This window comes from Lissotriton vulgaris, chromosome 1_1 (genome assembly GCF_964263255.1).
Source record: "Lissotriton vulgaris chromosome 1_1, aLisVul1.2, whole genome shotgun sequence".
Lineage (NCBI taxonomy): Eukaryota > Metazoa > Chordata > Amphibia > Caudata > Salamandridae > Lissotriton > Lissotriton vulgaris.
The window spans coordinates 277,447,636-277,469,903 of NC_141685.1; the positions used below are offsets into that span (position 1 = coordinate 277,447,636).

The following is a 22,268-nucleotide window of genomic DNA, read 5'->3' on the forward strand; positions in this document are numbered from 1 at the left end:
GGACTACTTAGCGACAATATAGAGGAAATCCATGTATGCACAAGATTAGACACACCATTTAATTTGAAATCTAAATTTTACCTTATTATGCCAAGAGATGCTCTGGATGTATTCAATGATCAAGTAATAACCCAGGTCAAGAGGTTGAATGTGGTTATCAATAAGAATAAAAGGAAAGTATCTAATGAGGAGAGGAAATGTGATCAGCTAATAACTAAATTAAAGAAAGAGAAAAACGTGGTGATAAGAAATTCGGACAAAGGAGGGAATCTAGGGGCATATTAACAAGCCTGGCGAAATGACATCATCGCCGCTTTAGTGGACGTTTTCGGCCGCTAAGCGGCGATAATTGCATAACCCTATTAGCAAGCTGTCGCTAACTGATGTTAGCGACAGCTTATGTTATGTTATGTTAATAACACTTCTATAGCGCACAGATGCCCCAGCCAAGGGGCATCCCGGCGCTTCTGGAAGGGTACCCAGACACAACATAGCAGTATGATGGAGGAGACACACAGATCAGGATCCTAAGAGAAATGAGGGAACAGATGCGTTTTGATGGCTCTCCTGAATTTCAGCAGCTCATCAATTTCGCGAATGTGGGACGGTAAAGAATTCCACAGCTTCGCAGCCAAGACTCGGAAGGAACGTCCTCCCGCTCTACACAGTCGGAATCGTGGGACCACAGCCAAGTTTTGGCCCATGGATCTCAAAGGGCGCTAAGGAACATAAGGCTTCAGAAGATTGTCAAGAATCGGGGGGGAGGCCATCCTGAGGATCTTGAACGACAGGCACAGGGTCTTAAAATAGATCCTCTGTTCCACCGGCAGCCAGTGTAGAGACGGATGGTACTCTCTGCAGAGCAGAACCTTGGTAGCCCCACCAGGGCTCTGGCTGCAGCATTCTGGATACGTTGTATCCGCGCGATTTCAGCCTGGTTGGCCCCCAGCAATAGTGAGCTGGCGTAATCAAGCCGTGATAGTATGGATGCTTGAATGACCAGCTGCCTGGTTGAGGCATCAAAGAACCTCAGGATAGGTCTCAGCCCTCGTAAGATGCCAAAACAGGTGGCCGCTACTTTTTTCGTATGGCCACAGAAGCTGAGGGCAGGGTCAAGCCAAACCCCCAAGTTCTTTACCTCTGTCACTGGAGTAGGGGTTACACCCAGCTCAGGGGGCCACCACTTATCACCCCAGAGATCCGCTCGCTTGCCCACTATCATGACATCCGTTTTTTTGGCATTAAGCTGGAGACAGTTGGTATTCATCCAGCTGGCTACTGCCAGGAGTCCTTCCCGAAATCTGGGGGCATCATGGTCGGAGTCCCCACTCAAGGTGACCGCCAGCTGCGTGTCGTCAGCATAAGAGGCCATGGTCAGACCCCAATGCTTGACGACAGCAGTCAGCGGCCTCACATAAAGATTGAATAATGTGGGACTCAATGACGAACCCTGAGGCACACCCAGATCCAGGGGATAGAGTTTGGACTCAAACGGTGGAGTGGCCACCTTGAAGATCCGATCAGATAGGAAGGAGCGGAACCAATCGAATGCAGTGCCCTCAACACCTACCTCTCGTAGACGTTGAAGTAGAATTTTGTGCGAAACCATGTCAAACGCGGCACTGAGGTCAAGAAGTATCAGTGCTGCAGTCTGACCGGAGTTGAGCACAGAACAAAGATGTTCCGTCATAGAGAGCAGGGCGGTTTCCGTGCTGTGGCCCGCACGATAGAGATAGTCGATAGCAAGCGGTTTGGGGCCCGCTTTGCATGTCAGCGATAATTATCGCTAATGACAAGCAAAGTGGGCGTACCCAAACTGTTAGCGAATGAAAACAGTCGCTAACATCGCTATTGCTTATTAGCAAGGCAGGCGTAGCGATGGAAATATTTGCGCTAAGCACGAATATCTCCAAAAACAAACGCCTGCTCAGACCAGTTCTTAGACATTATATCCAATGGGAGGTGGATATATTGGCTAAGGGCCCGATTCACAGAATGAGCTTAAAACTCAATCCTAAACTTACTACTATTTAGGTATTTACAGAATGCACTTACTACTTTTGGCATTCACAGAATGAACTTACTTTTGGTATTCACGGAAGGTAGGATTTTGTCTTAAGTTTCTCTTAAGACAGACTTAAGACAGAGAAGCGCGTGAATTTTGTTCATTATTTATGGCAGCTGCATGGCAATTGGGCCTTGCATGGCTGTGTTTTTACAAGCCAGCACGCAATAAGCCATAGGCTGTAGAGTTGCTCCGCTTCCTGCATATTCCGTGCGGAAACACGCAGCAGAAGGCTATATTTCATCAATTACCAGCTGTCAGGGGCCGTGGTAATTGAAGCCAGTTGCCGGGCGCGTGTGCACCATTCTCCTGTTTTTCGGGCTCGGGGCTACAGGCGCACACCACTGCTCGTTATTTTCATGGCACTTTATTACCAGCCGTTTTCACACAGGGTTGCGAGGTTTTCTATGAAACGCCGATAAATGTAAATCAAAATCCTTCTTAAAGGTGCCTGTTGTGTTGGCGTGTTGTTACATTGTGAAAACACAGGTTTTTTTCAAAACTGCTTGTTGATTGGTTTAAAGAAGCTCTTTCTGTAATGCTTTGTAGGATAAGCGAGGGGCGGGGAGTCGGGTTTGAGGGGATAGTTGCTGAGGGTTGAATGCCTGCTTCGCAGTTGTTATCTGCTCTCCCTCTTGGCTCGGGCTTCTCGTTAATAGGCACATTAGTTACCCAGAGCCAGCCCCACGTTCAGGGATGACTTCATAAATACAGAGCCGTGTCAGACCGGGCCTGGCAGGGCCCTGCAGGACTTGGCAGAGGCAGCCGCTCTTCATCAGCTGCAGCTACTTGTCAGGAGCCAGGGTCATAGCGCCGCCTAGCGTCCAGTTCTAGTTAAGACAATCTAGCGTGTTAACAATGCTTTGAGATTTATGAAACGCCATGTACAAACTTCCAAAATAAGCACATGGTCTCTTTGCGAAAAGTCTCTACCATTTAAGTTTCCACCTGCTCCCTTCATTGAGTTATTCTCAGTGCTTTAAATGGGCCGGTACTCACCGGTACTGAGTACCGGCACTTCTGAATTTTCAGGCCCTCAGTACCGGCACTTTTTCAGAAGCCAGAGAGAGTACCGGTACCCTATTAAACGGGACTGCAGGCTCCGGTTATGTCTCCCCGTTTGCACAGGATAGACGACGCCATGCTTCTCATGAGCTTGTAAGGGCGCCAAGCCTCTTACAGAGTTCCTGCTGGTGATTCCAGCAGCGCCCATGTGAATGGCCTGAGACAGCAGGGGTCTAATAGGGCTTGCCTTGCGTCACGCTGTGATTAACAATGCAGGGTCTAAACAGACCCTTCCCTGTTGATCACATGCGCAACAACAGTTCATCTGAAAGTGCTTTAGCCTCACCCCCGCCCCTCTCAATCAGGTGTGTAAATGGGTTCCGAATGACAGCAAAAGCCGGTTTTCTTTGCATCTTTTTGTTCAGGACAGGCGCTGCTTCTCTTTGTGAGCCCCTCCAACATTAATCACTGTGTTAATAAAGTAATTTGCATAATCCAAGCCTTCTTCCGTGTTCGTGCCCCCCCATTATAATCATCTATAGTTTACATTTTTTATCCTGTTTGCATATGCATATGATGTCTGGCATGTCCCGTGGATACGTCTTGTTAATAAAGTAATTAGCATAATCCAAGTGCCTTCTTCCGTGTTCGTGCCCCCCCCTGATAATTATCTACAGTTGAAATTTTTATCCCGTTTGGCCCCGTCCCATGGATACATCTTGTTAATAAAGTAATTTGAATAATTCAGTGACATCATCATGTCGTGCTGTCATCTTCCACGTTTGTGCATCCCATCTCCCATGGCTAATATTTTAAAATGTGCATCCCATCTCCCATGGCTAATAGTTTTAAATGTGATCCCGGTTATAAAGTAATTGGCATTATTCCGTGACGTCATCATGTTGTGCTGTCATCTTCCGTGTTCGAGCATCCCATCTCCCATGGCTAATATTTTCAAATTTGCATTCTATTCGCATAATCCAAGCGCCTTCTTCTGTGTTCGTGCCCTCCCATGATAATTATCTACAGTTGAAATGTTTATCCCGTTTGGCCCGTCCAGTGGATACGTCTTGTTAATAAAGTAATTCGAATAATTCCGTGACGTCATCATGTCATGCTGTCATCTTCCATGTTTGCGCATCCCATCTCCCATGGCTAATAGTTTTAATGTGATCCTGGTTATAAAGTAATTGGCATAATTCAGTGACGTCATCATGTCGTGCTGTCATCCACCCATACACACAAATAGATACAGACACACCACACACACAGACACACAGACACACACGCAGACACACACACGCACACACACACCCGGACACACGCACACCCAGACATACGCACACCCAGATACACGCACACCCAGACACACACACCCAGACACACACCCAGACGCACACAGACACACACACACTGCAGAACAAAATACTGGCCAGATGGCAAACTTAGGGGATGAGTACAGAATGGAGGGGAGAAAAGGAGACACGTAGAGAAATAAACAGTGAGGAAATTGAACACTTGTGGAGAGAGTAAGCAAAAGGTGGGAAGAAGAGAAGCAGAACTAGGGAGATAAGCTTAGAGGATGGGTAAAGATTGGAGGCGAATTGAGAGGACATGCCTATGTAAAGGCATGGAACCAGGAAGAGCCTGGTCGTAGGGAACAGGGCAGTGGCATTGTTTTAAATGTGTGTACTAGCACGTCTCTACTGCTGAGGAGAGTACAAATACTCATGAAAGGTAGGCTCACTGGCTGCTATGCTGGTGAGCACTCGGCTGCCATGGTTGGAACCTATTTGACAGCCACAGTGCTTCTATAGCCCTGAGCAGAGCCGCTGTTGAACTATTCAGATTGGGATCATTTGCATGATGTTGCTGTGTTCACCATCACACAGTATTGACAGTGGAGGGTCCATTTAGGCCCTGTGCTGTTAATCACATTCCCACTATTGTGTGCATTTGGGCAAACACAGGTATGGAGGCAGAACATGGACAGCAGCAATTTAGAAAGTCATGGGAGGTAAGGAGTTTAAAATGGCTTTAATCCTACCTGAGACTTTTTGTGAGTGTTTGCTTATGTCTATGTGCTTGCCGACTTGTGTGTGCCTGTTTTTCTGTGAGAGAAAAGTGAGGGAAAGAGGGAGAGAATCAGGACACGCAGGAGATTTTATAGGGAGTGTGTGTGAGTGTGTGTGAGTGTGTGTGAGTGTGTGTGTGTGAGTGTGTGTGAGTGTGAGTGAGTGTGAGTGAGTGTGAGTGAGTGTGAGTGAGTGTGAGTGAGTGTGAGTGTGTATGTGTGTGAGTGTGTGTGTGTATGCCTGAGAGTAGTTAGTATTGTGCCAAACAACAACAAATAAATGTATGGCATTAAAAAGCAGCAAATATTACAAAACGAGGAACTGTTCACATATCATCCTGTTTGGATTTCATTTTGTGTAACGAGTTAACCTGTTTCGTTTACATACACATATTTTTCATGTGTTTTTATAGTGGCTGCAACTGGTACAGAATTCATTATGTATCATCATATGTTGCTCTTAGCCCCGCCCTTAGCCCCGCCCCTAGCCCCGCCCACTTGCCACACCTCTAGCTCATATTAATGAGTACCTGCACTTATTTTTTCCCATTTAAAGCACTGGTTATTCTGCTCTGAAGCGACTGAGTGAGTGAGGCACGTCAAACGGCGCTTTAATGCCAGTGTCCTCCGCTACCCACGCATCATTCTATGGTCCTGCCATCCCCGCCCACCCCCTCCTCTTCCAGGGCCTCTACTTCTTCAAGCGAAACCACAAATAAATTAATAGAGAGACGCCTGTGCGCAGCCACATGATAGCTTTGATTAATGCATTAATCTCTCGGCCCGAAGAGCAGTTTCTGCAGACGGTCCTGCCCACGGGGGTGCAGCTTGGACAGTGAACTGAAAAACATCACCCAGGCGACTATCTGAAAGTAGTGTCTTTCTGTTGCCTTTACAGTGTCCTCTGCAGGCTTCACCGTGGGCGTTGATACTTATTGTGTCGGGACGAGTTTATCTGTGCCTTTATCAGTTATCAGTTAGGGCTGTTCGTACCCGCTCCCTCTGAGTGCGAGAGTGACAGTGAGTGCAGAGTGAGTGCGAGAGTGACTGAGTGCAGAGTGAGTGCCAGAGTGACAGTGAGTGCAGAGTGACAGTGAGTGCAGAGTGAGTGCAAAGTGACAGTGAGTGCAGAGTGGGTGCAGAGTGAGTGCAGAGTGAGTGCGAGAGTGAGTGTGAGTGCAGAGTGAGTGCAGTGTGAGTGCAGAGTGAGTGCGAGAGTGACTGTGAGTGCAGAGTGAGTGCGAGAGTGACTGTGAGTGCAGAGTGAGTGCGAGAGTGACAGTGAGTGCAGAGTGAGTGCGAGAGTGACAGTGAGTACAGAGTCACAGTGAGGGCAGAGTCACAGGGAGTGCAGAGTGAGTGCAGAGTGACAGTGAGTGCAGAGTGAGTGCGAGAGTGACTGTGAGTGCAGAGTGAGTGCCAGAGTGACTGTGAGTGCAGAGTGACTGTGAGTGCAGAGTGACTGTGAGTGCAGAGTGAGTGCCAGAGTGACTGTGAGTGCAGAGTGAGTGCAGAGTGAGAGTGAGTGCAGAGTGAGAGTGAGTGCAGAGAGAGCAGGGTATGCTTGTGCGCTTACATGGTGCACTGACACACAGGAGCTAAAACAAAGAACAGCTGAACACGTGTCTTGGGAGCTTCATGGAGGCAGCCGGCCCTCTGTGAGGGGAGCAGCAAGGAGGGGATGCCCCAACCGATCGAGCGCAACTACTCACAACCTACTGTACGATTACAACACAGGCCAAAGGGCAGAGCTAGGTCTTTTCGCATTACGTAGGGTGAGCAGTGTGTGAGCGTGCAGGGTGAACAGTGTGTGAGCATGCAGGCTGAGCAGTGTGTGAGCATGCAGGGTGAACAGTGTGTGAGTATGCAGGGTGAGCAGTGTTGAGAGCGTGCAGGGTTAACAGTGTGTGAGTGTGTAGGGTGAGCATTGTGAGTGTGTAGGGTGAGCAGTGTGTGAGTGTGTAAAGTGAGCAGTATGTGAGTGTGCAGGGTGAGAAGTGTGTGAGTGTGCAGGGTGAGCAGTGTGTGCAGAGTGAGCAGTGAGAGTGTGCGGTGAACAGTGTGAGTGTGTAGGGTGAACAGTGTGTGAGTGTGCAGGGTAAACATTGGGTGAGTGTGTAGGGTGAACAGTGTGTGAGTGTGCAGGGTACGAAAACTCGAACTAAGTCCACCACACGCACACACATAAGACCACACACAGAAGACCACACACATAAGACCACACACATAAGACCCCACACATAAGACCCCACACACTCACCACCACACACTCACCACCACACACTCAGTGCAAACGTACACACACTCACCACCACACACAACCACACACGTAACCACACACGCAAGCACACACACACACAACCACACCGTCAGTGCAAACTTTTACCAGACACAGACACCATAAGTTGTCTGTGCAGGCTTCCACTAGGCACACACCACCAGACGTCAGTGCACGCTTTCACCAGGCACACACACCACCAGCCGTCAGTGCACGCTTTCACCTGGCCCACACACCACCAGACATCAGTGCACACTTTAACCAGGCACACACAACACTAGCCGTCAGTGCACGCTTTTACCAGGTACACACACCACCAGCCGTCAGTGCACGCTTCCACCAGGCACACACACCTCCAGCCGGCACTGCACGCTTCCACCAGGCACACACACCTCCAGCCAGCACTGCACGCTTCCACCAGACACACATACCTCCAGCCAGCACTGCACGCTTCCACCAAGCACACACACCACCAGCCATCAGTGCACAATTTCTACAGGCACACACACCACCAGCCATCAGTGCACACACCAATTGTTAACACATCCACAATTAACTATTGTAACAATTGCAGTATGGTGCACTTTACTTTTAAACATATTCATCTAAAGCGCAGCATGCCACTATTGCTACAATTCCAATCCAACCCACATAATTCCACTACACACCACATGCATACACTCCATAACACATGGCTAAAAGACATTGCCATTTACAATGCCATTAGCTCTAACAAATAAATCTGAGACCTATTGCATTTCCAATGCTTGTTGCCTCTTGTAACGTATCGTTTGCTACCTCTTGTTTACTCGATACATGCACAATTGCCACTATTGCCTTATGTAACGTAACGTTTGCTTTTGTAACATGCTCACTTGCAATTTGTCCTCATGTTTCACTACTGTTTCTATTGTGAACCGCTCTGACACCTTCGGTATAAGTCCATGCTATATAAAAACGCATCAAATCCATACTAATATAATAAAGAGAGAGCCCAAACCTTTGAGGCGGGTAATCTCAGGAACCACCGCACCAATCACAACACCCAACACAGCGTTGGAAAGGGCAGTTGCAGCAGAAGGACATAGGATATGCAGACGCCCACCATATACATTTAAAAGGTAAAAGAACCGTGCCAGCAAAGTAGTCCCTTGTGGGCGTGTCTGCTTAGTGCTGGGGGCGTGACAAATGCTGGGGCATGTGGTACGTTCCGCCCTTCGGGCTGGACTGTTCCCATGAGGCACAGGGTCAAGGCTGATTTGCATATGGCCATGTCTGGACTGGAGTAGTGTGGAGTGCAAAAAAAGATGGATTTAGACCCAGTTCTCTGTTCTGGGGTGATTGTATGACATTGTTCTTCATTTTTTCCATCAACTGTTGTTTTTGCATTTGTCACCCCGAGTGGAATGGGTATGCTTAGACGTGAGTCCCATCCTCTCTACACCACTGTAGTCAAGTTATTCTGGCTGAAGATGGCTGATAGCCAGAAACTGGTCATAAGATGCTTGATTCTTGTCCGGAAAACATGGCTTGGCATTTTGGGCTGGACTGTTCCCATGCGACACAGGGTCAAGGCAGATTTGCATATGGTCATGTCTGAACTGGGGAGGTGTGGAAGTGCAAAGAAATGAAGGATTTAAGTCCAGATCTCTGTACTGGGTGAATGTATGACATTGTTCTGCATTCTGTCCATCAACTGTTGTTTTTGTGTTGTGCCTTTCATGGCATATCTCATATGGTGGGCGTGGACTGTGGGCGTGTGCGGGGCGCTGGATTACGAGAAAATAAAAGCGAACGTTGTGCCAAATATTTCATTGTTTTTTTCTTCCCAGGTTCTGTACATTCCAGCTCCGGGTGTCCACCCTGCTCCTTTTAAATACCCCTGCACCCCATAATCATAACCCACACTTACTCCTTAAAATACCCCAACACCCTTAAACACTAACCCATCTTAACCCTATAAATATACCCTGTACCCCAAAACCCAAACCTATCCCTAAACCCTAAAAATACCCCTGTACCCCAAAACCCAAACCTAGCCCTGAACCCTATGAATACCCCTGTACCTCAAAACCCAAACCTACCCCTGAACCCTAAAAATACCCCTGTACCCCAAAACCCAAATCTAGCCCTGAACCCTAAAAATACCACTGTACCCCAACACCCAAACCTACCCCTGAACCCGAAAATACCCCTGTACCTCAAAACCCAAACCTAGCCCTGAACCCTTAAAATACCCCTGTACCCCAAAATCCAAACCTACCCCTGAACCCTTAAAATACCCCTGTACCCCAAAACCCAATCCTAGCCCTGAACCCTAAAAATAACCCTGTACCCCAAAACCCAAACCTACCCCTGAACTCTAAAATACCCCTGTACCCTAAAACCCAAACCTAGCCCCGAACCCTAAAAATACCCCTGTGCCCCAAAACCCAAACCTAGCCCTGAACCCTTAAAATACCCCTGTACTCCAAAACCCAAACCTACCCCTGAACCCTAAAAATACCCCTATACCCCAAAACCCAAACGTAGCCCTGAACCCTAAAAATACCCCTGTACCCCATAACCCAAAACTATATCTGAACACTTAAAATACCCAAGCACCTGAAAACATATACCTCAGTACCCCAAATCATATACCTCTATACTTACCATATCCAAACATTAAAAAAAAATGCTTTTACCATTCATGCATTTACAACGAAGTTGTAACTTAAACGTTGTTAAACGTTGTGTAACTATAACGGAGGACGAAATAGGGAAAGCCACCGTTAGCCTGAAAGACAACAAGGCACCAGGGCCAGACGGCTTTTTGGCCGGTTTTTACAAGCAGTACCTACACATTCTCAACCCAACCATGCAAGAAGTATTCACGAGGTGTGTCCAGAATGGACGCATGACACAGTCAATGGCGGAAGCAAACATAATAGTTATACCAAAGGAGGGTAAGTACACCAACGAGGCAAAGAATTTTAGACCAATCTCACTCATAAACGTAGACTGTAAGAACTACGCAAAAATACTGGCAACCAGACTAAATGCTTACCTACCGAAGCTTATACACAGCTCCCAAGTAGGCTACCTCAAAAACCGTATGTCCCACGACAACACAAGACTACTATGCCACATAATTAACCACTCCTCCAAAAGCAGCAATGCAGATGTCATGATAGCCCTAGACGCGGAGAAAGCTTTTGATAGGGTGTCATGGCCATACCTTGACCAATGCTTGGGGAAATTTAGGCTTGGACCCAACTTTAGGAAGATGGTAATGATCCTCTACAACGACCCCAAAGCACGGGTGGTTGTAAACGGAGGCAGAAATACTTCACCTAGGCAGGGGGACCAGACAAGGGTGCCCGCTCTCACCAGCTCTTTTCCTGTAGCGATAGAACCACTATTAACCATGATCAGAACCAATAAAGACATTGCAGGAATACCGGTAAAGGAGGAAACTTTTAAACTAGCGGCATACGCAGATGACGTACTAATAGTCACAGAAGACCCAGAGAGATCCATCAAAGCGCTGATGGACACAATAGAACAATACGCCCAGGTCTCGGGGTACAAACTGAACAGGGACAAATCGGAATCCAAACCGCTGAACGTATACACAAAAAAAACGGTGCTAGGCAGAAGCCCATAAAATATTTAGGCCTCCTCTTCGTTAGGGACCTAAAGGCCACACTGGAACACAACGAGCAAGCCACTCTCCAGAAAATTAGGGAAAGAGTAGAAGGGTGGTACTCTGGTTTCTCTTCAAACCGAATAAATCTTTCGCCTTTTACTAAAGATTTCCGTGGAGAGGAACATTAAAGAGTTTCACTTAATTTTAGAAAGCTCTAACTCTGATAGAGTTGCCCAATTATGTTCAAGAGAGAGATTTAACCAATTAGTATTATATAATTGGCGTTTTATAACTGCTATGTTTCGAAACTCTGTCGCAGTAATGTGAATAGTTTGTGCGGAGTGAGAGGCGAAGGAATGATTGAACAGCCAGCGCTGCCGATCCTGATTCTGGAACATGGAATGGGGTTCGAGTCCCGGCTGAGGCTCAACAGCTAGCAAATCACCTAAAGACCCCGCTGGTAAATAATATACGGGAAGATTTACAAGCCCCTTGCACTTTTGCGTAATTTTTCCAATGTTAAAAGTGACGCAAGGGGCTTGTAAATCTGCCCCTATATATTTAAAAATCTACCCCTGTGTGATGGATGTAACCTAATGCTTGTGTAAAGCGTTCTATTACCTAGAGCACAATTTGCGCAATGAGAACAACAAAAGTTAACTATGTTACACTCCCGAGGGGCATGTGTGACTAAGAAGTCTTGTCACGTGGGCTCCTATAGGGTTTATTTGCTTACCCACAATCCCCTGCCACTTGTTATCCCTCTTATGTACTTGAATTGATTTTACCACTTAATCAGATCAAAACCTCAATCAAAATGTATTCACGGAGACATGTTTCAAGTATTCATTAGTTTTGTGTCCCACACTCAGATTTACAAGCCCCATGCGACACTTTTACGCCGCTGCAGCGTCACTTTTGTGACGCAGCGGCGGCATAAACAATGCGCCACTATGCGACATATTCGCAACTTGATGCATCTAGTGAGATGCGTCACGTTGTAAAGCCCTGCGCTACATTATACCTGAGTCAGGTATAATGTATGCAGGGTGGGCGTTCCGTCGCAAGGAAGCCCCTTAAAAGTAATGCAGTGGAATGAGTCACTTTAACGTCCCCGCGCCATCAAAACCTTACGCCTGCTTGTAGCAGGCGTAAGGAGTGACGCAGCACAGCCCGTATAGGGCACCCCTGAGCAGTGCTGGAGTTGTGTTGTGCTTGCAACACAACTCCAGCACTGCAACACCTTTACAACGTCAGATGCATCACGCATCTCTCTATACTTGCGCCACGGTGCGCCACATTGTAAATTCGGTTGAATCCATGGTTTCAACCGTCACGCAATATAACTGGCGCATCCCTGCTGATATGCAGGGATACGCCAGTTATTGCAAATCTGCCATCAGAGTCCAAGGAGTTGTGTTCCCTGCGGTCTCTGCAACAGTATATTGCTATCATACTCTGGTTTCTCTTCAAACCGAATAAACCTTTCGCCTTTTACTAAAAATTGCTGTGGAGAGGAACATTAAAGAGTTTCACTCAATTTTATGAGGCTCTGTCTCTGATAGAGCTGCCCTACAAAGTTTAAGATATATAAAAGTGGATGAATTAAAACTGATCGGGACCACTAATTTTATCGCTTCGGGAGAAACACAATTTAGGGGCATATTATCAAGGAACGGCGTTAAAATTATCGCAGCTTTAGCGGCAGGAAGCTGCAGCTAAAACGGCGCTAATGGGCTTGATAATATGCCGTAGAGAATTCCAATAGAAGCCCATGTTCACACCAGAACATGGGGGCATATTAGCAAGCGGCAGCGATAATTATCGCTGACCGCTGCTAGCGTGAGGAATTCTAGCGCCCGCTATTGCAGGCGATAATCTCCATATTAGCATTGTATTAACAATGCTGAACGCCATGGAGATAAAAATCCCAGCGATAGCGGGGATTATCGCCGTTTTCAATGGAATATCGCTGTTAACCTTGCTGATAGGGCAGGACAATTTTATCCATGTAATCCACCTCCCATTGGATTACATGGCTAAGTACAGGTCACAAGCAGGCGTTAGGAAAGAAGCGTTAACTGTGGTTTGCGCTACTTTTCCTAACGCTCTGCTTATTAGCGAGCAGCTTGATAATAGAAGAAATGTCGCTTAGCGACATTTCTCCTATTATTTTGCCCTGGAACGCCCACTTTGCATCTCATTAGAGATGCAAAGCTGGGCGTTTTTGACATGGGTGCAAAATCAGCGATAGCGTGTCTTTGCTGAAAGGGCGATGAAATTATCGCCGCTTTTCAGCCGAAAACGGCCGCAAAAGCAGCGATAATTTAAAATCGCCTGCCTTGCTAATATGCCTATGGACTTCTATTGGAATTCTCAAGGGCATTTTATCAAGCCCATTATCGCCGCTTCAGCAGAAGTTTCCTGCAGCTAAAGCAGCAATAATTTTAACGCCTTTCCTTGATAATATGCCCCCAGGTTTTAAATAATGTAGGTAATACTGCATTGAAACTAGTCCTTCTATTGAATTCTCTATGAACTGCTCTGTGAAATCAAAACGCACCTCCAGTAAAAACTTCTGGTCATCTATACTACTATTATAAAGAGAGAACTTGCACCTTTTGGCCAGGTAAACTCCGGAACCACAGCACCAATCACAACACCCAATACAGCGTTGGAAAGGGCAGTTGCAGCAGAAGGACATAGGCTATGCAGACGCCCACCATATACATTTAAAATGTAAAAGAACTGTGCCAGCAAAGTAGTCTTTTGTGGGCGTGTCTGCATTGTGCTGTGGGTGTGTGCTCGGGGCGTGACAATGGCTGGGGGCATTCCGTCACGATTGTTGTTTTTTCTTCCCAGGTTCTATACATTCCTGCTCCCTTTAAATAGTAATTCAGTGGAGGTCCCATTCTCTTAGAACCACCCCAAGCACAGTTATGGGCAAAAATACAACTAAAAGGCCCTACAAAGCATTATGGGATATGCTTAGCATAATTTTTATCATTCATGAAAGGGTTTCAATGTTTTTGAATTTTACTCATCAGGGACATCTTGGGACGACGAGGTGAACTGCAACTTGATGTATAATATTTTAAATGCTATTGCATTTGCCTCATCAGGGACATCTAGGGACAGCGAGGTGAACTGCAGCTTGATATATAATATTTTAAATGCTATTGCATTTGCATCATCAGGGACATCTAGGGACATGAGGTGAACTGCAGCTTGATGTGTAATATTTTAACCCCTTCCATGCTCATGACGAGCTCAGCTCGTCATGATGCACGGTTGAGCTGTGCTGATGACGAGCTGAGCTCGTCATGAAACAATGGAAATAATCAAAAGTCAGCACAGGAGGGGAAAACACCTAGCTGCCAAGGTGTTAAATGCTATTGCATTTGCCTCATCAGGGACATCTAGAGACCATGAGGTGAACTGCAGCTTGATGTATAATATTTTAAATGCTATTGCATTTGCCTCTTGGGGACAACTGGGGATAACCAGGTGAACTGCAGCTCTTTGTAGAATTATTTGGATACTATAATATTCACTTCCCACTGCTAATCTCTCCCCATAATGGTTTGCAGGGGCTTGATCGCAAAATCATCACCTCTCTCACTGCTTGCTGGAAGTTAATTTCACTTTTGTGAAATGACTATATGCATTTTAGCATGTAGAAATACTTGTTACTTTACCTTGAATATATGAGGTTTCTGTTTTAATAATTGGAAATCTGACGGAACGAAATATTGCGGATTTATTGTACCAAGTTCGCGCCAATTCCGCCCACCCCTACTTTAAATACCCCTGCACCCCATAATCATAACCCACCCTTACTCTATAAAATACCCCAAAACCCTTAAACACTAACCCATCTTAACCCTATAAATCTACCCTGTACCCCAAAACCCAAACATACCCCTGAACCCTAAAAATACCCCTGTACCCCAAAACCAAAACCTAGCCCTGAACCCTATAAATACCCCTGTACCTCAAAACCCAAACATACCCCTGAACCCTAAAAATACCCCTGTACCCCAAAACCCAAACCCACCCCTGAACCCTAAAATACCCCTGTACCCCAAAACCCAAACCTAGCCCATAACCCTTAAATTACCCCTGTACCCCAAAACCCAAACCTACCCCTGAACCCTAAAAATACCCCTGTACCCCAAAACCCAAACCTAGCCCAGAACCCTAAAATACCCCTGTATCCCAAAACCCAAACCTAGCCCTGAACCCTAAAAATACCCCTGTACCCCAAATCCCAAACCTAGCCCTGAACCCTTAAAATACCCCTGTACCCCAAAACCCAAACCTACCCATGAACCCTAAAAATACTCCTGTACCCCAAAACCCAAACCTAGCCCTGAACCCTAAAAATACCCCTGTACCCCATAACCCAAAACTATATCTGAACCATTAAAATACCCAAACACCCCAAAACATATACCTCAGTACCCCAAAACATATACCCCTATACCCATACTTGCCTTATCCAAACATTTCTAAAAAACATGCTTTTACCATTCATGCATTTACAACGAAATTCGTTGTAAATGTATGCGTGGTAAAAGCATAAAAAATTGTAATGCCATGCGTTATAATCGCATTGCGGAGTCATAGTACTTTCATAATGAAAGTATGCGGAGTGATGGTCTGCGGAAAGAAAGTTTGGCGAATAATGGGTGTTTACCCTACCCCGGTAAGTACATTGGTGGCACGGCGGCCCACATCTCCAGCAACATACTCATATTGTTTTACCACCGATTTGAAAAATGCACAGGTCTCTCTCATTGATGGCCAGCACCGACATACACTTTTAGACACACCTCCCGCCACAAGTTCTAGAATTGCGAACTTTAGAGCTGGGGAGCTACGTTCGAATCTCGGCATCAGGTCAACATCCTGTGATTCCAGGCAAATTGCTTTGTCTCCCCGTGCCTACCACAAATGAATGTGTTCTTCTGTAATGTAAATTGTGCTCATGCCATGTTGTCGAGTTCGCACTATATAATATTGCAAGGAAAAATAAAGTAGGGAAACTGGAGTTCACACACTACTGGATGCGCACTCTTAAGTGCATCAGCAGTGCACTGTGAATCGGAGCGTTTCACAGGCCTGTCACAGTTAAGAAATGCTATCAAAACGAAATCCTACAAAACAATATACACCTGGCCGGCAGCAATTCATACCCGGACAACGTCGGGACGGGCTGCTAGTTGTTTTATAAAGAGGCATTTTACAATCATACTAATTGTATGTTTGTTCTGGATTGTCTTCCATTTAACAGTTTTATTGTTTATTTTAATGTCAGTGTGACTCAAATTTCAAATGTTCAACAGTGTTTAAATAAATAAATAATGCCAAATACACAAAACGTAAGTTAGATGTTCCTTGTGCGAGGGTGGAACGGTTGTGTACTCCATAATAAACAAGCAATGGCAAAGGCGATAAATCTTGCCAATGCGAGAGCTATTAACTTTAGAAATGTGTTTTAGCAAAGGGAGTGCAGGACATCGCCACAATCCTGAGTGGGATCTTTGTGTGCCCCTCCGTGAGGAGCACCCTGAGGACCGAAGATGAAAGCTGTACTGGCTTTCTGATGGCACAGTTCTACCTCTTGCCTATGTAGAGGAGCCTAGAATGGGCAGAGTGGGTGAGCTCCATCCGATATTACCAGTGCCGTGTGGTTCTACAAAGAAGTGGAAAAGTTAATCAAGGAGTTTGGATGGCCACCCAAGGATGTCTGCCAGTGAGAGCCTTCATGCAAGCAAGAGGGCTCAATTGATACAATTCTTGCCTGAAAGATGAACTGCAAATGAGGCGTCCTACCATCTTTTTTGGGAATGCGCCTACGCCCGGGACCTGCTGAAGGACTTAAGCACAAAGCATGAAGCATGGATAATAACATCACTGCGAACTCGGTAATGTATGGTTTGCTTCCAGGGAAGCACCCATTCTGAGACGTTCAGGACTGATGGGGGCTCCTGTGCTGCACAACGCAGGACACATGAAAACAGCCGAAACGAGGAGAAATGAAACATTTCTCCTCATTGCACCAGGGTAAGCCAGGGGGCATATTATCAAGGGCAGTATCGCCGCTTTAGCGGCACTTTTTGCAGCTAAAGCGGTGATATTCTTATCGCCCTATTAACAAGGCGGCGCTAACATGCATTAGCGCATGTTAGCAGCCGAATTTCGAACGCTACTCATCTTAGCAATATACATCGCTCATGAGATGCAAAGTAGGCATGCCATCCTGAAACAACATGGGAAAGGTCAGTAACACAACAATGCGGTATTTACAATGCGGCACTGCAACCGCGTAGCGATGAAAAAAGTCCCCCTAACTGCGGTTTTCGCCGGATTATAACACCTAAAAAAATCTGATTTAGCCATCTCGGCAATGGGAGGTGGATTGTCAGGCTAAGTCCACCATGGCGTATTATCAAGGATTTCCAGCGATAATCACGCATTTCGCTGCTATCGCTGGATTTTTTACCGCCTTGGAGATAAGCGTTGATGATAACGCTCTAACTCGGTGATGGAATCCAGCGATAGTTGGAGATAAGTAAAACAGCACTGAGCGCGCTTTGCGATATTTATCGCATTTTCCTGATAATATGCCCCCAGGTTTTCCCTGGTCTTAACCTTAATTATGGTGCTGCCTCCTATGTACGCCTCCTTTGTAAATGGGTGTTGTGGTGGAACACCCACAGCAACACCCATTGCCCTCCCCTTTCATGCTAAACATTGCTTGAAAGGGGCCGTATTTACAAGGCAGCATTAAGCCACAGTAATTAGCTTAACAATGCCTTCTAAATAAGGCGAACCCTCTATCGCCAAAGGAACATCGTAAAAAGTGATGTTCCCGTGGCGATACAGGGTTATAAATATGCCCCAGGGTCCCAAGTACGAGAATTTGCAGAGACATCGAAAGCACTTCACCCAGCAGTCAGGACAGGATCTCCTGAACTATTCTGAAAAAGACGGTTAAATACATTCCATTCTCTCTAGAACTTCTTCCCACCAACTCCACAGCGATGGAGCAGGTAAACTTCCATTGTGAGTCAAAGGCATACACTGCTGTAGCACCTTGCCTGGAGGACTTTGAAATTGTGCTCGGTTCGGACTGCATAATACAGCAACTAATCCCAAACACGGGGCAGATTTACAACTTCTGGCGCATCTCTGCTAATCAGCAGGGATGCGCCAGAACAGTTGCGACACGCCAAACCACCCGTACGCCACCACTGATGCGCCGCATTAACAATGCGGCACACCGTGGCGCATGTCGCATCCCCCGACGGAAATGCGGCGCATTGCTGGAGTCGCGTAGCAAGTGCGACGCAGCTCCAGCAAGGCTCGGGGTGCCCCCATGCCTAACATGCTGCGTCAATCCCTACGCTTGCTTCAAGCAGGCGCAGGGTTTTGACGCAGCATGGCCCTAAAAGTGACTGAGTGAAATCTTGTAGATTTCACTCAGCCACTTCCCCGAGGTGTCCCTGCGACAAAACGCGCCCGCCTACTCCCCAGTGCCGGAACACCCACATGTGGCGCAGGGCTTTACAACATGACGCATTTCCCTAGATGCGTCACGTTGTAAATACCCCGCAGCATGGCGCTGGTTTGCGCCGCCGCTGCACCCCAAAAGTGACGCAACTGCTGCGCAAATGTGGCGTACGGGGCTTGTAAATCTACCCCACGGTGTAAGTTCACAATAAACTGCTAATTAATCGAATTTGCGCTAACATTTCTAAAAGCAAACAGTGACCTACTCTTCGAACTAGCATAGGTGAGTTTGTTCCTGAAACGAGAAGGAAAGTGTGGAAACACATTTTGAAATCAACATTATGTGTAACAGTGATAGGCTTTGAGCAGAGGCCCACTCACAGTCAGGCCAACGTTAAGGATGCAGATTTGGGTTAAAATGGATAAACTATAAGCCAATAATTATTCTTGAATGATATAAACTGTAGCTTCTTCATATGTATATAGCGGCATAGCAACATATGGATCAATATATGGTTAATAAAGATGACAACGCATTCATTTTTAGCTACTCCACCTTTTATAAAGTCATTACTAACTTCAGTGGAACAGTTTGCATCTGACTCAGTAGGGACATCTAGTGACAGCGTTTGTTACTGCACCTTTGTGCCTTTGACGCAACTGGGCATCTAGTAGCAGCGTATGTTAATGAAACTGGGAGCTGCCGACTCAACAGGGACATCTAGTAATGGCTTGTGTTACTGCACTTTTTTTCAACAACATTTTTATTGTTTTCATCACAAGCAACACAATTCCAGACTCAATACAATAGAAATATTCATGTCTGTAAACGCCATACATTAATCATGGCAACAGAGTAAGTAAAATATCGGAGAATATAAAGTAATGTACATGGTGCAATACAATAATAGGCCCCTCTTTGCTATAATAAATCTCCCTGCACCACCCCCCCTCAAGCCCATGCCATGTCGTAAACTGTATTACCACATGTACACAATCTTCAGTCAGTCCTCCACATGTTCAAAGACTTGCTGAATAATCGAGTGGTTCCAGATGTGCTCCCCAGCCACCTCGCCTACATGTAGCGGGGACTGGTCCGGGGTATCCAGCTTGGGTTCCTTAAGACAATCCACCAGATGTTCCCAGGCTTGGGCCCTATCGATCGAACCGCGCCCTCTCCTCACCTTTCGAAGGGGCATATTATCAAGAACGGCGTTAAAATTATCGCTGCTTTAGTGTCAGGAAACTGCCACTAAAGTGGCTATAATGGGCTTGATAATATGCCCTTGTGAATTCCAATAGAAGCCCATGTTCACACCAGAACATGGGCTTCTACGGGAATTCTCAAGGGCATATTATCAAGCCCATTATCGCCGCTTTAGCAGCAGTTTCCTGCCGCTAAATCGGCAATAATTTTAACGCCTTTCTTGATAATATGCCCCGAAGTTAGGTGCTACTTTCCAATCCTGTCCATTTAACGAGGTCGCCCCTCCTATTGGTCGGTCTAGGGCCCCTGATGGCCTTCCAATGGATAGTTAATTCTTGCTTCACGAGGATCAGTGCCAGGTCCACAAACCTAGTAGTAGTTTTACATTTATTTGGGTGCAGGAATCTCCCAAGAACGCAGGCCATAGGAGTACAGGAGATCCCCCGTTGGGTAACTACGTGGATGTATGACTGTACGACGCGTACCGTCACAACGCGTGCTTTTACAACGCGTCCCTTACAACGCAAGTCGTTACCATGACTTGCGTTGGGGGCGAGGATTGAGAATAGTATAATTTACTATTCTAACACCAGTCCCCGTGGACACTAGGGAAGGTGTTGGAATAGTAAATATACTGTTCTTAATCCTCTAGCGCCCTCCAGCGCAAGTCGTGGTTACGACTTGCGTTGTAACGGACGCGTCATAAAAGCACTGCGGAGTAAAATCCGCGTCGTAAAGGATGTTCCCCTAACTTCGTTAATGCAGTGTACCACCTCCTCCCAAAATTTAATAAGAGGGGCCAGGCCCATACCATATGGAGCAATTCAGCAACACGCTCATCACATCTGCGACAGGTCACCTCAGCCGCTCAGTAAAACATATTGATTGTACCAGGTTTGAGGTAAGCCATGTGCAAGAAATTAAAATTCATTAACTTAAATCTGGCATTGCTAGATACTGGCGAGGATTGAGGCTCATTCCGCATCGGTGATTGGAAGTGTTAAGTCCCCTTCCCATTTCTGTCACAGCTTTACTAATGATGTAATAATGTCAGTGCGCCAAGCCTCATATAGGCACGTAACTGCCTTGATGCGACCAGTCATGGTGCAGACTACCCGGCAGCATTTATAGGTAGGGGGTTCAGTGGTGCCAGTCCCCCAGTGATCTTGCAGTGTTGTGACTACTGATCGGTGTATTGTGTTACTTCACCTTTGTGCTTTTGGTTCAACAGAGACAACTAATAACCTATGTAACTGCACCTTTGTGCTGCTGACTCAAGAGGAGCATCTAGTAACAGCCTTCGTCACTGCACACTTACTTCTGAACGCACTGGCCCTTATAATGACAGGACACATGGAAACCAGAGGACAGGAGCAGAGCAGCCCAATTGTTAATAAATATTTCCTGCTGCTGCTGCTCTCTTCCCCAGCGCTGGTGCACAAGCTGGCTGAATTGCACCACGACTGATCTCTTTGGTCTCTATGTGCAGGGCCACAGAATTATTCAACTAAAGTCACCAGCTCATGTCTGATGTCATCCTGCCACCTGAATCAGAAGACTGATGGACCCTGTAGTATTTAGTTAACTGTTTGTTTTGTCCCCACAGGTTGGACTAACGTTTTGTTTGTTCTTCAATAAAGTTGGGGGGAATGTAGTGTCCTGCAGGACACATTCTAGTGCCCAGCAGAAAGTTGTATCCCCAGCCACTCCCTCAAGGGCTGGACACACTCGCACCCTCACACCCATCCATCACGGGTGTCACGAGTGACGTGGGCCCGCCAATAAAAGGGCCCGGGCGTACATGCTTGTGCTCGTGGCCAGCTATCGATCCATACTACCAGCTGTCTGTGTCTGTCCTTTCCTGCCATGTGGGCCTGAGGCCCATCACCACACGACCCACAGTGAATAATGGCCCTTTAATTTCGAGAAAAAAATTAATCCTATTTTATTTCAGTTTTGTATAGCGCGATGCTGGCCCGGGAGCACTTCTGCGCTTTACAAGGCAACCAGACACCTTCCAGGCACGGAGAAGAGTGATTATTCTTGTGGTTTGAGAGTCTGCCATTTATTGCAGTATTATACGTCTACTTGTATAGTGTACTCCTTTGAAACATGCAAACATCACTTTCCCTCTTGTAATGAATCGTTTGCTACCTTTTGATACATGCACAATTGCCACCATTGCCTCATGTAACATAACGTTTGTTCTTGTGTTTTGAGTATCTGCCACTTAGTGCAGTATTATACCTCTATTTGTACGCTTTTGTAACATACACACGTCACTTTTTAGGTCTCACCTATCCCATTCCGCAAGGAATGGATAGGGGAGAATTATAGTAGGCAAAATAAGTTCTCAAACCATCGGCGGATTTCAAACAGTTCACGTGAACACAAGCACGCGCTTTCCCCCTCCATCCCTCCCACTCGCTGGCTCCCCCGCCCCCACCAGGCTCTTAAAGCGCGACGCTTCCCAGCGCTTCCCTCCCACTCGCT

At 46.5% G+C, this 22,268-nt stretch overlaps 2 non-coding genes across 2 annotated transcripts; both read left to right on the forward strand.

Annotated features, from left to right (window-relative positions):
- Positions 1 to 11,165: 11,165 nt before the first annotated feature.
- On the forward strand, positions 11,166 to 11,281 carry LOC147746941 (U5 spliceosomal RNA). Its single transcript, XR_015300447.1, has one exon. It is a non-coding gene; the product is annotated as a U5 spliceosomal RNA (small nuclear RNA).
- A 1,222-nt stretch (positions 11,282 to 12,503) lies between these two features.
- On the forward strand, positions 12,504 to 12,619 carry LOC147746942 (U5 spliceosomal RNA). The gene has a single exon (XR_015300451.1). It is a non-coding gene; the product is annotated as a U5 spliceosomal RNA (small nuclear RNA).
- Positions 12,620 to 22,268: the final 9,649 nt, after the last annotated feature.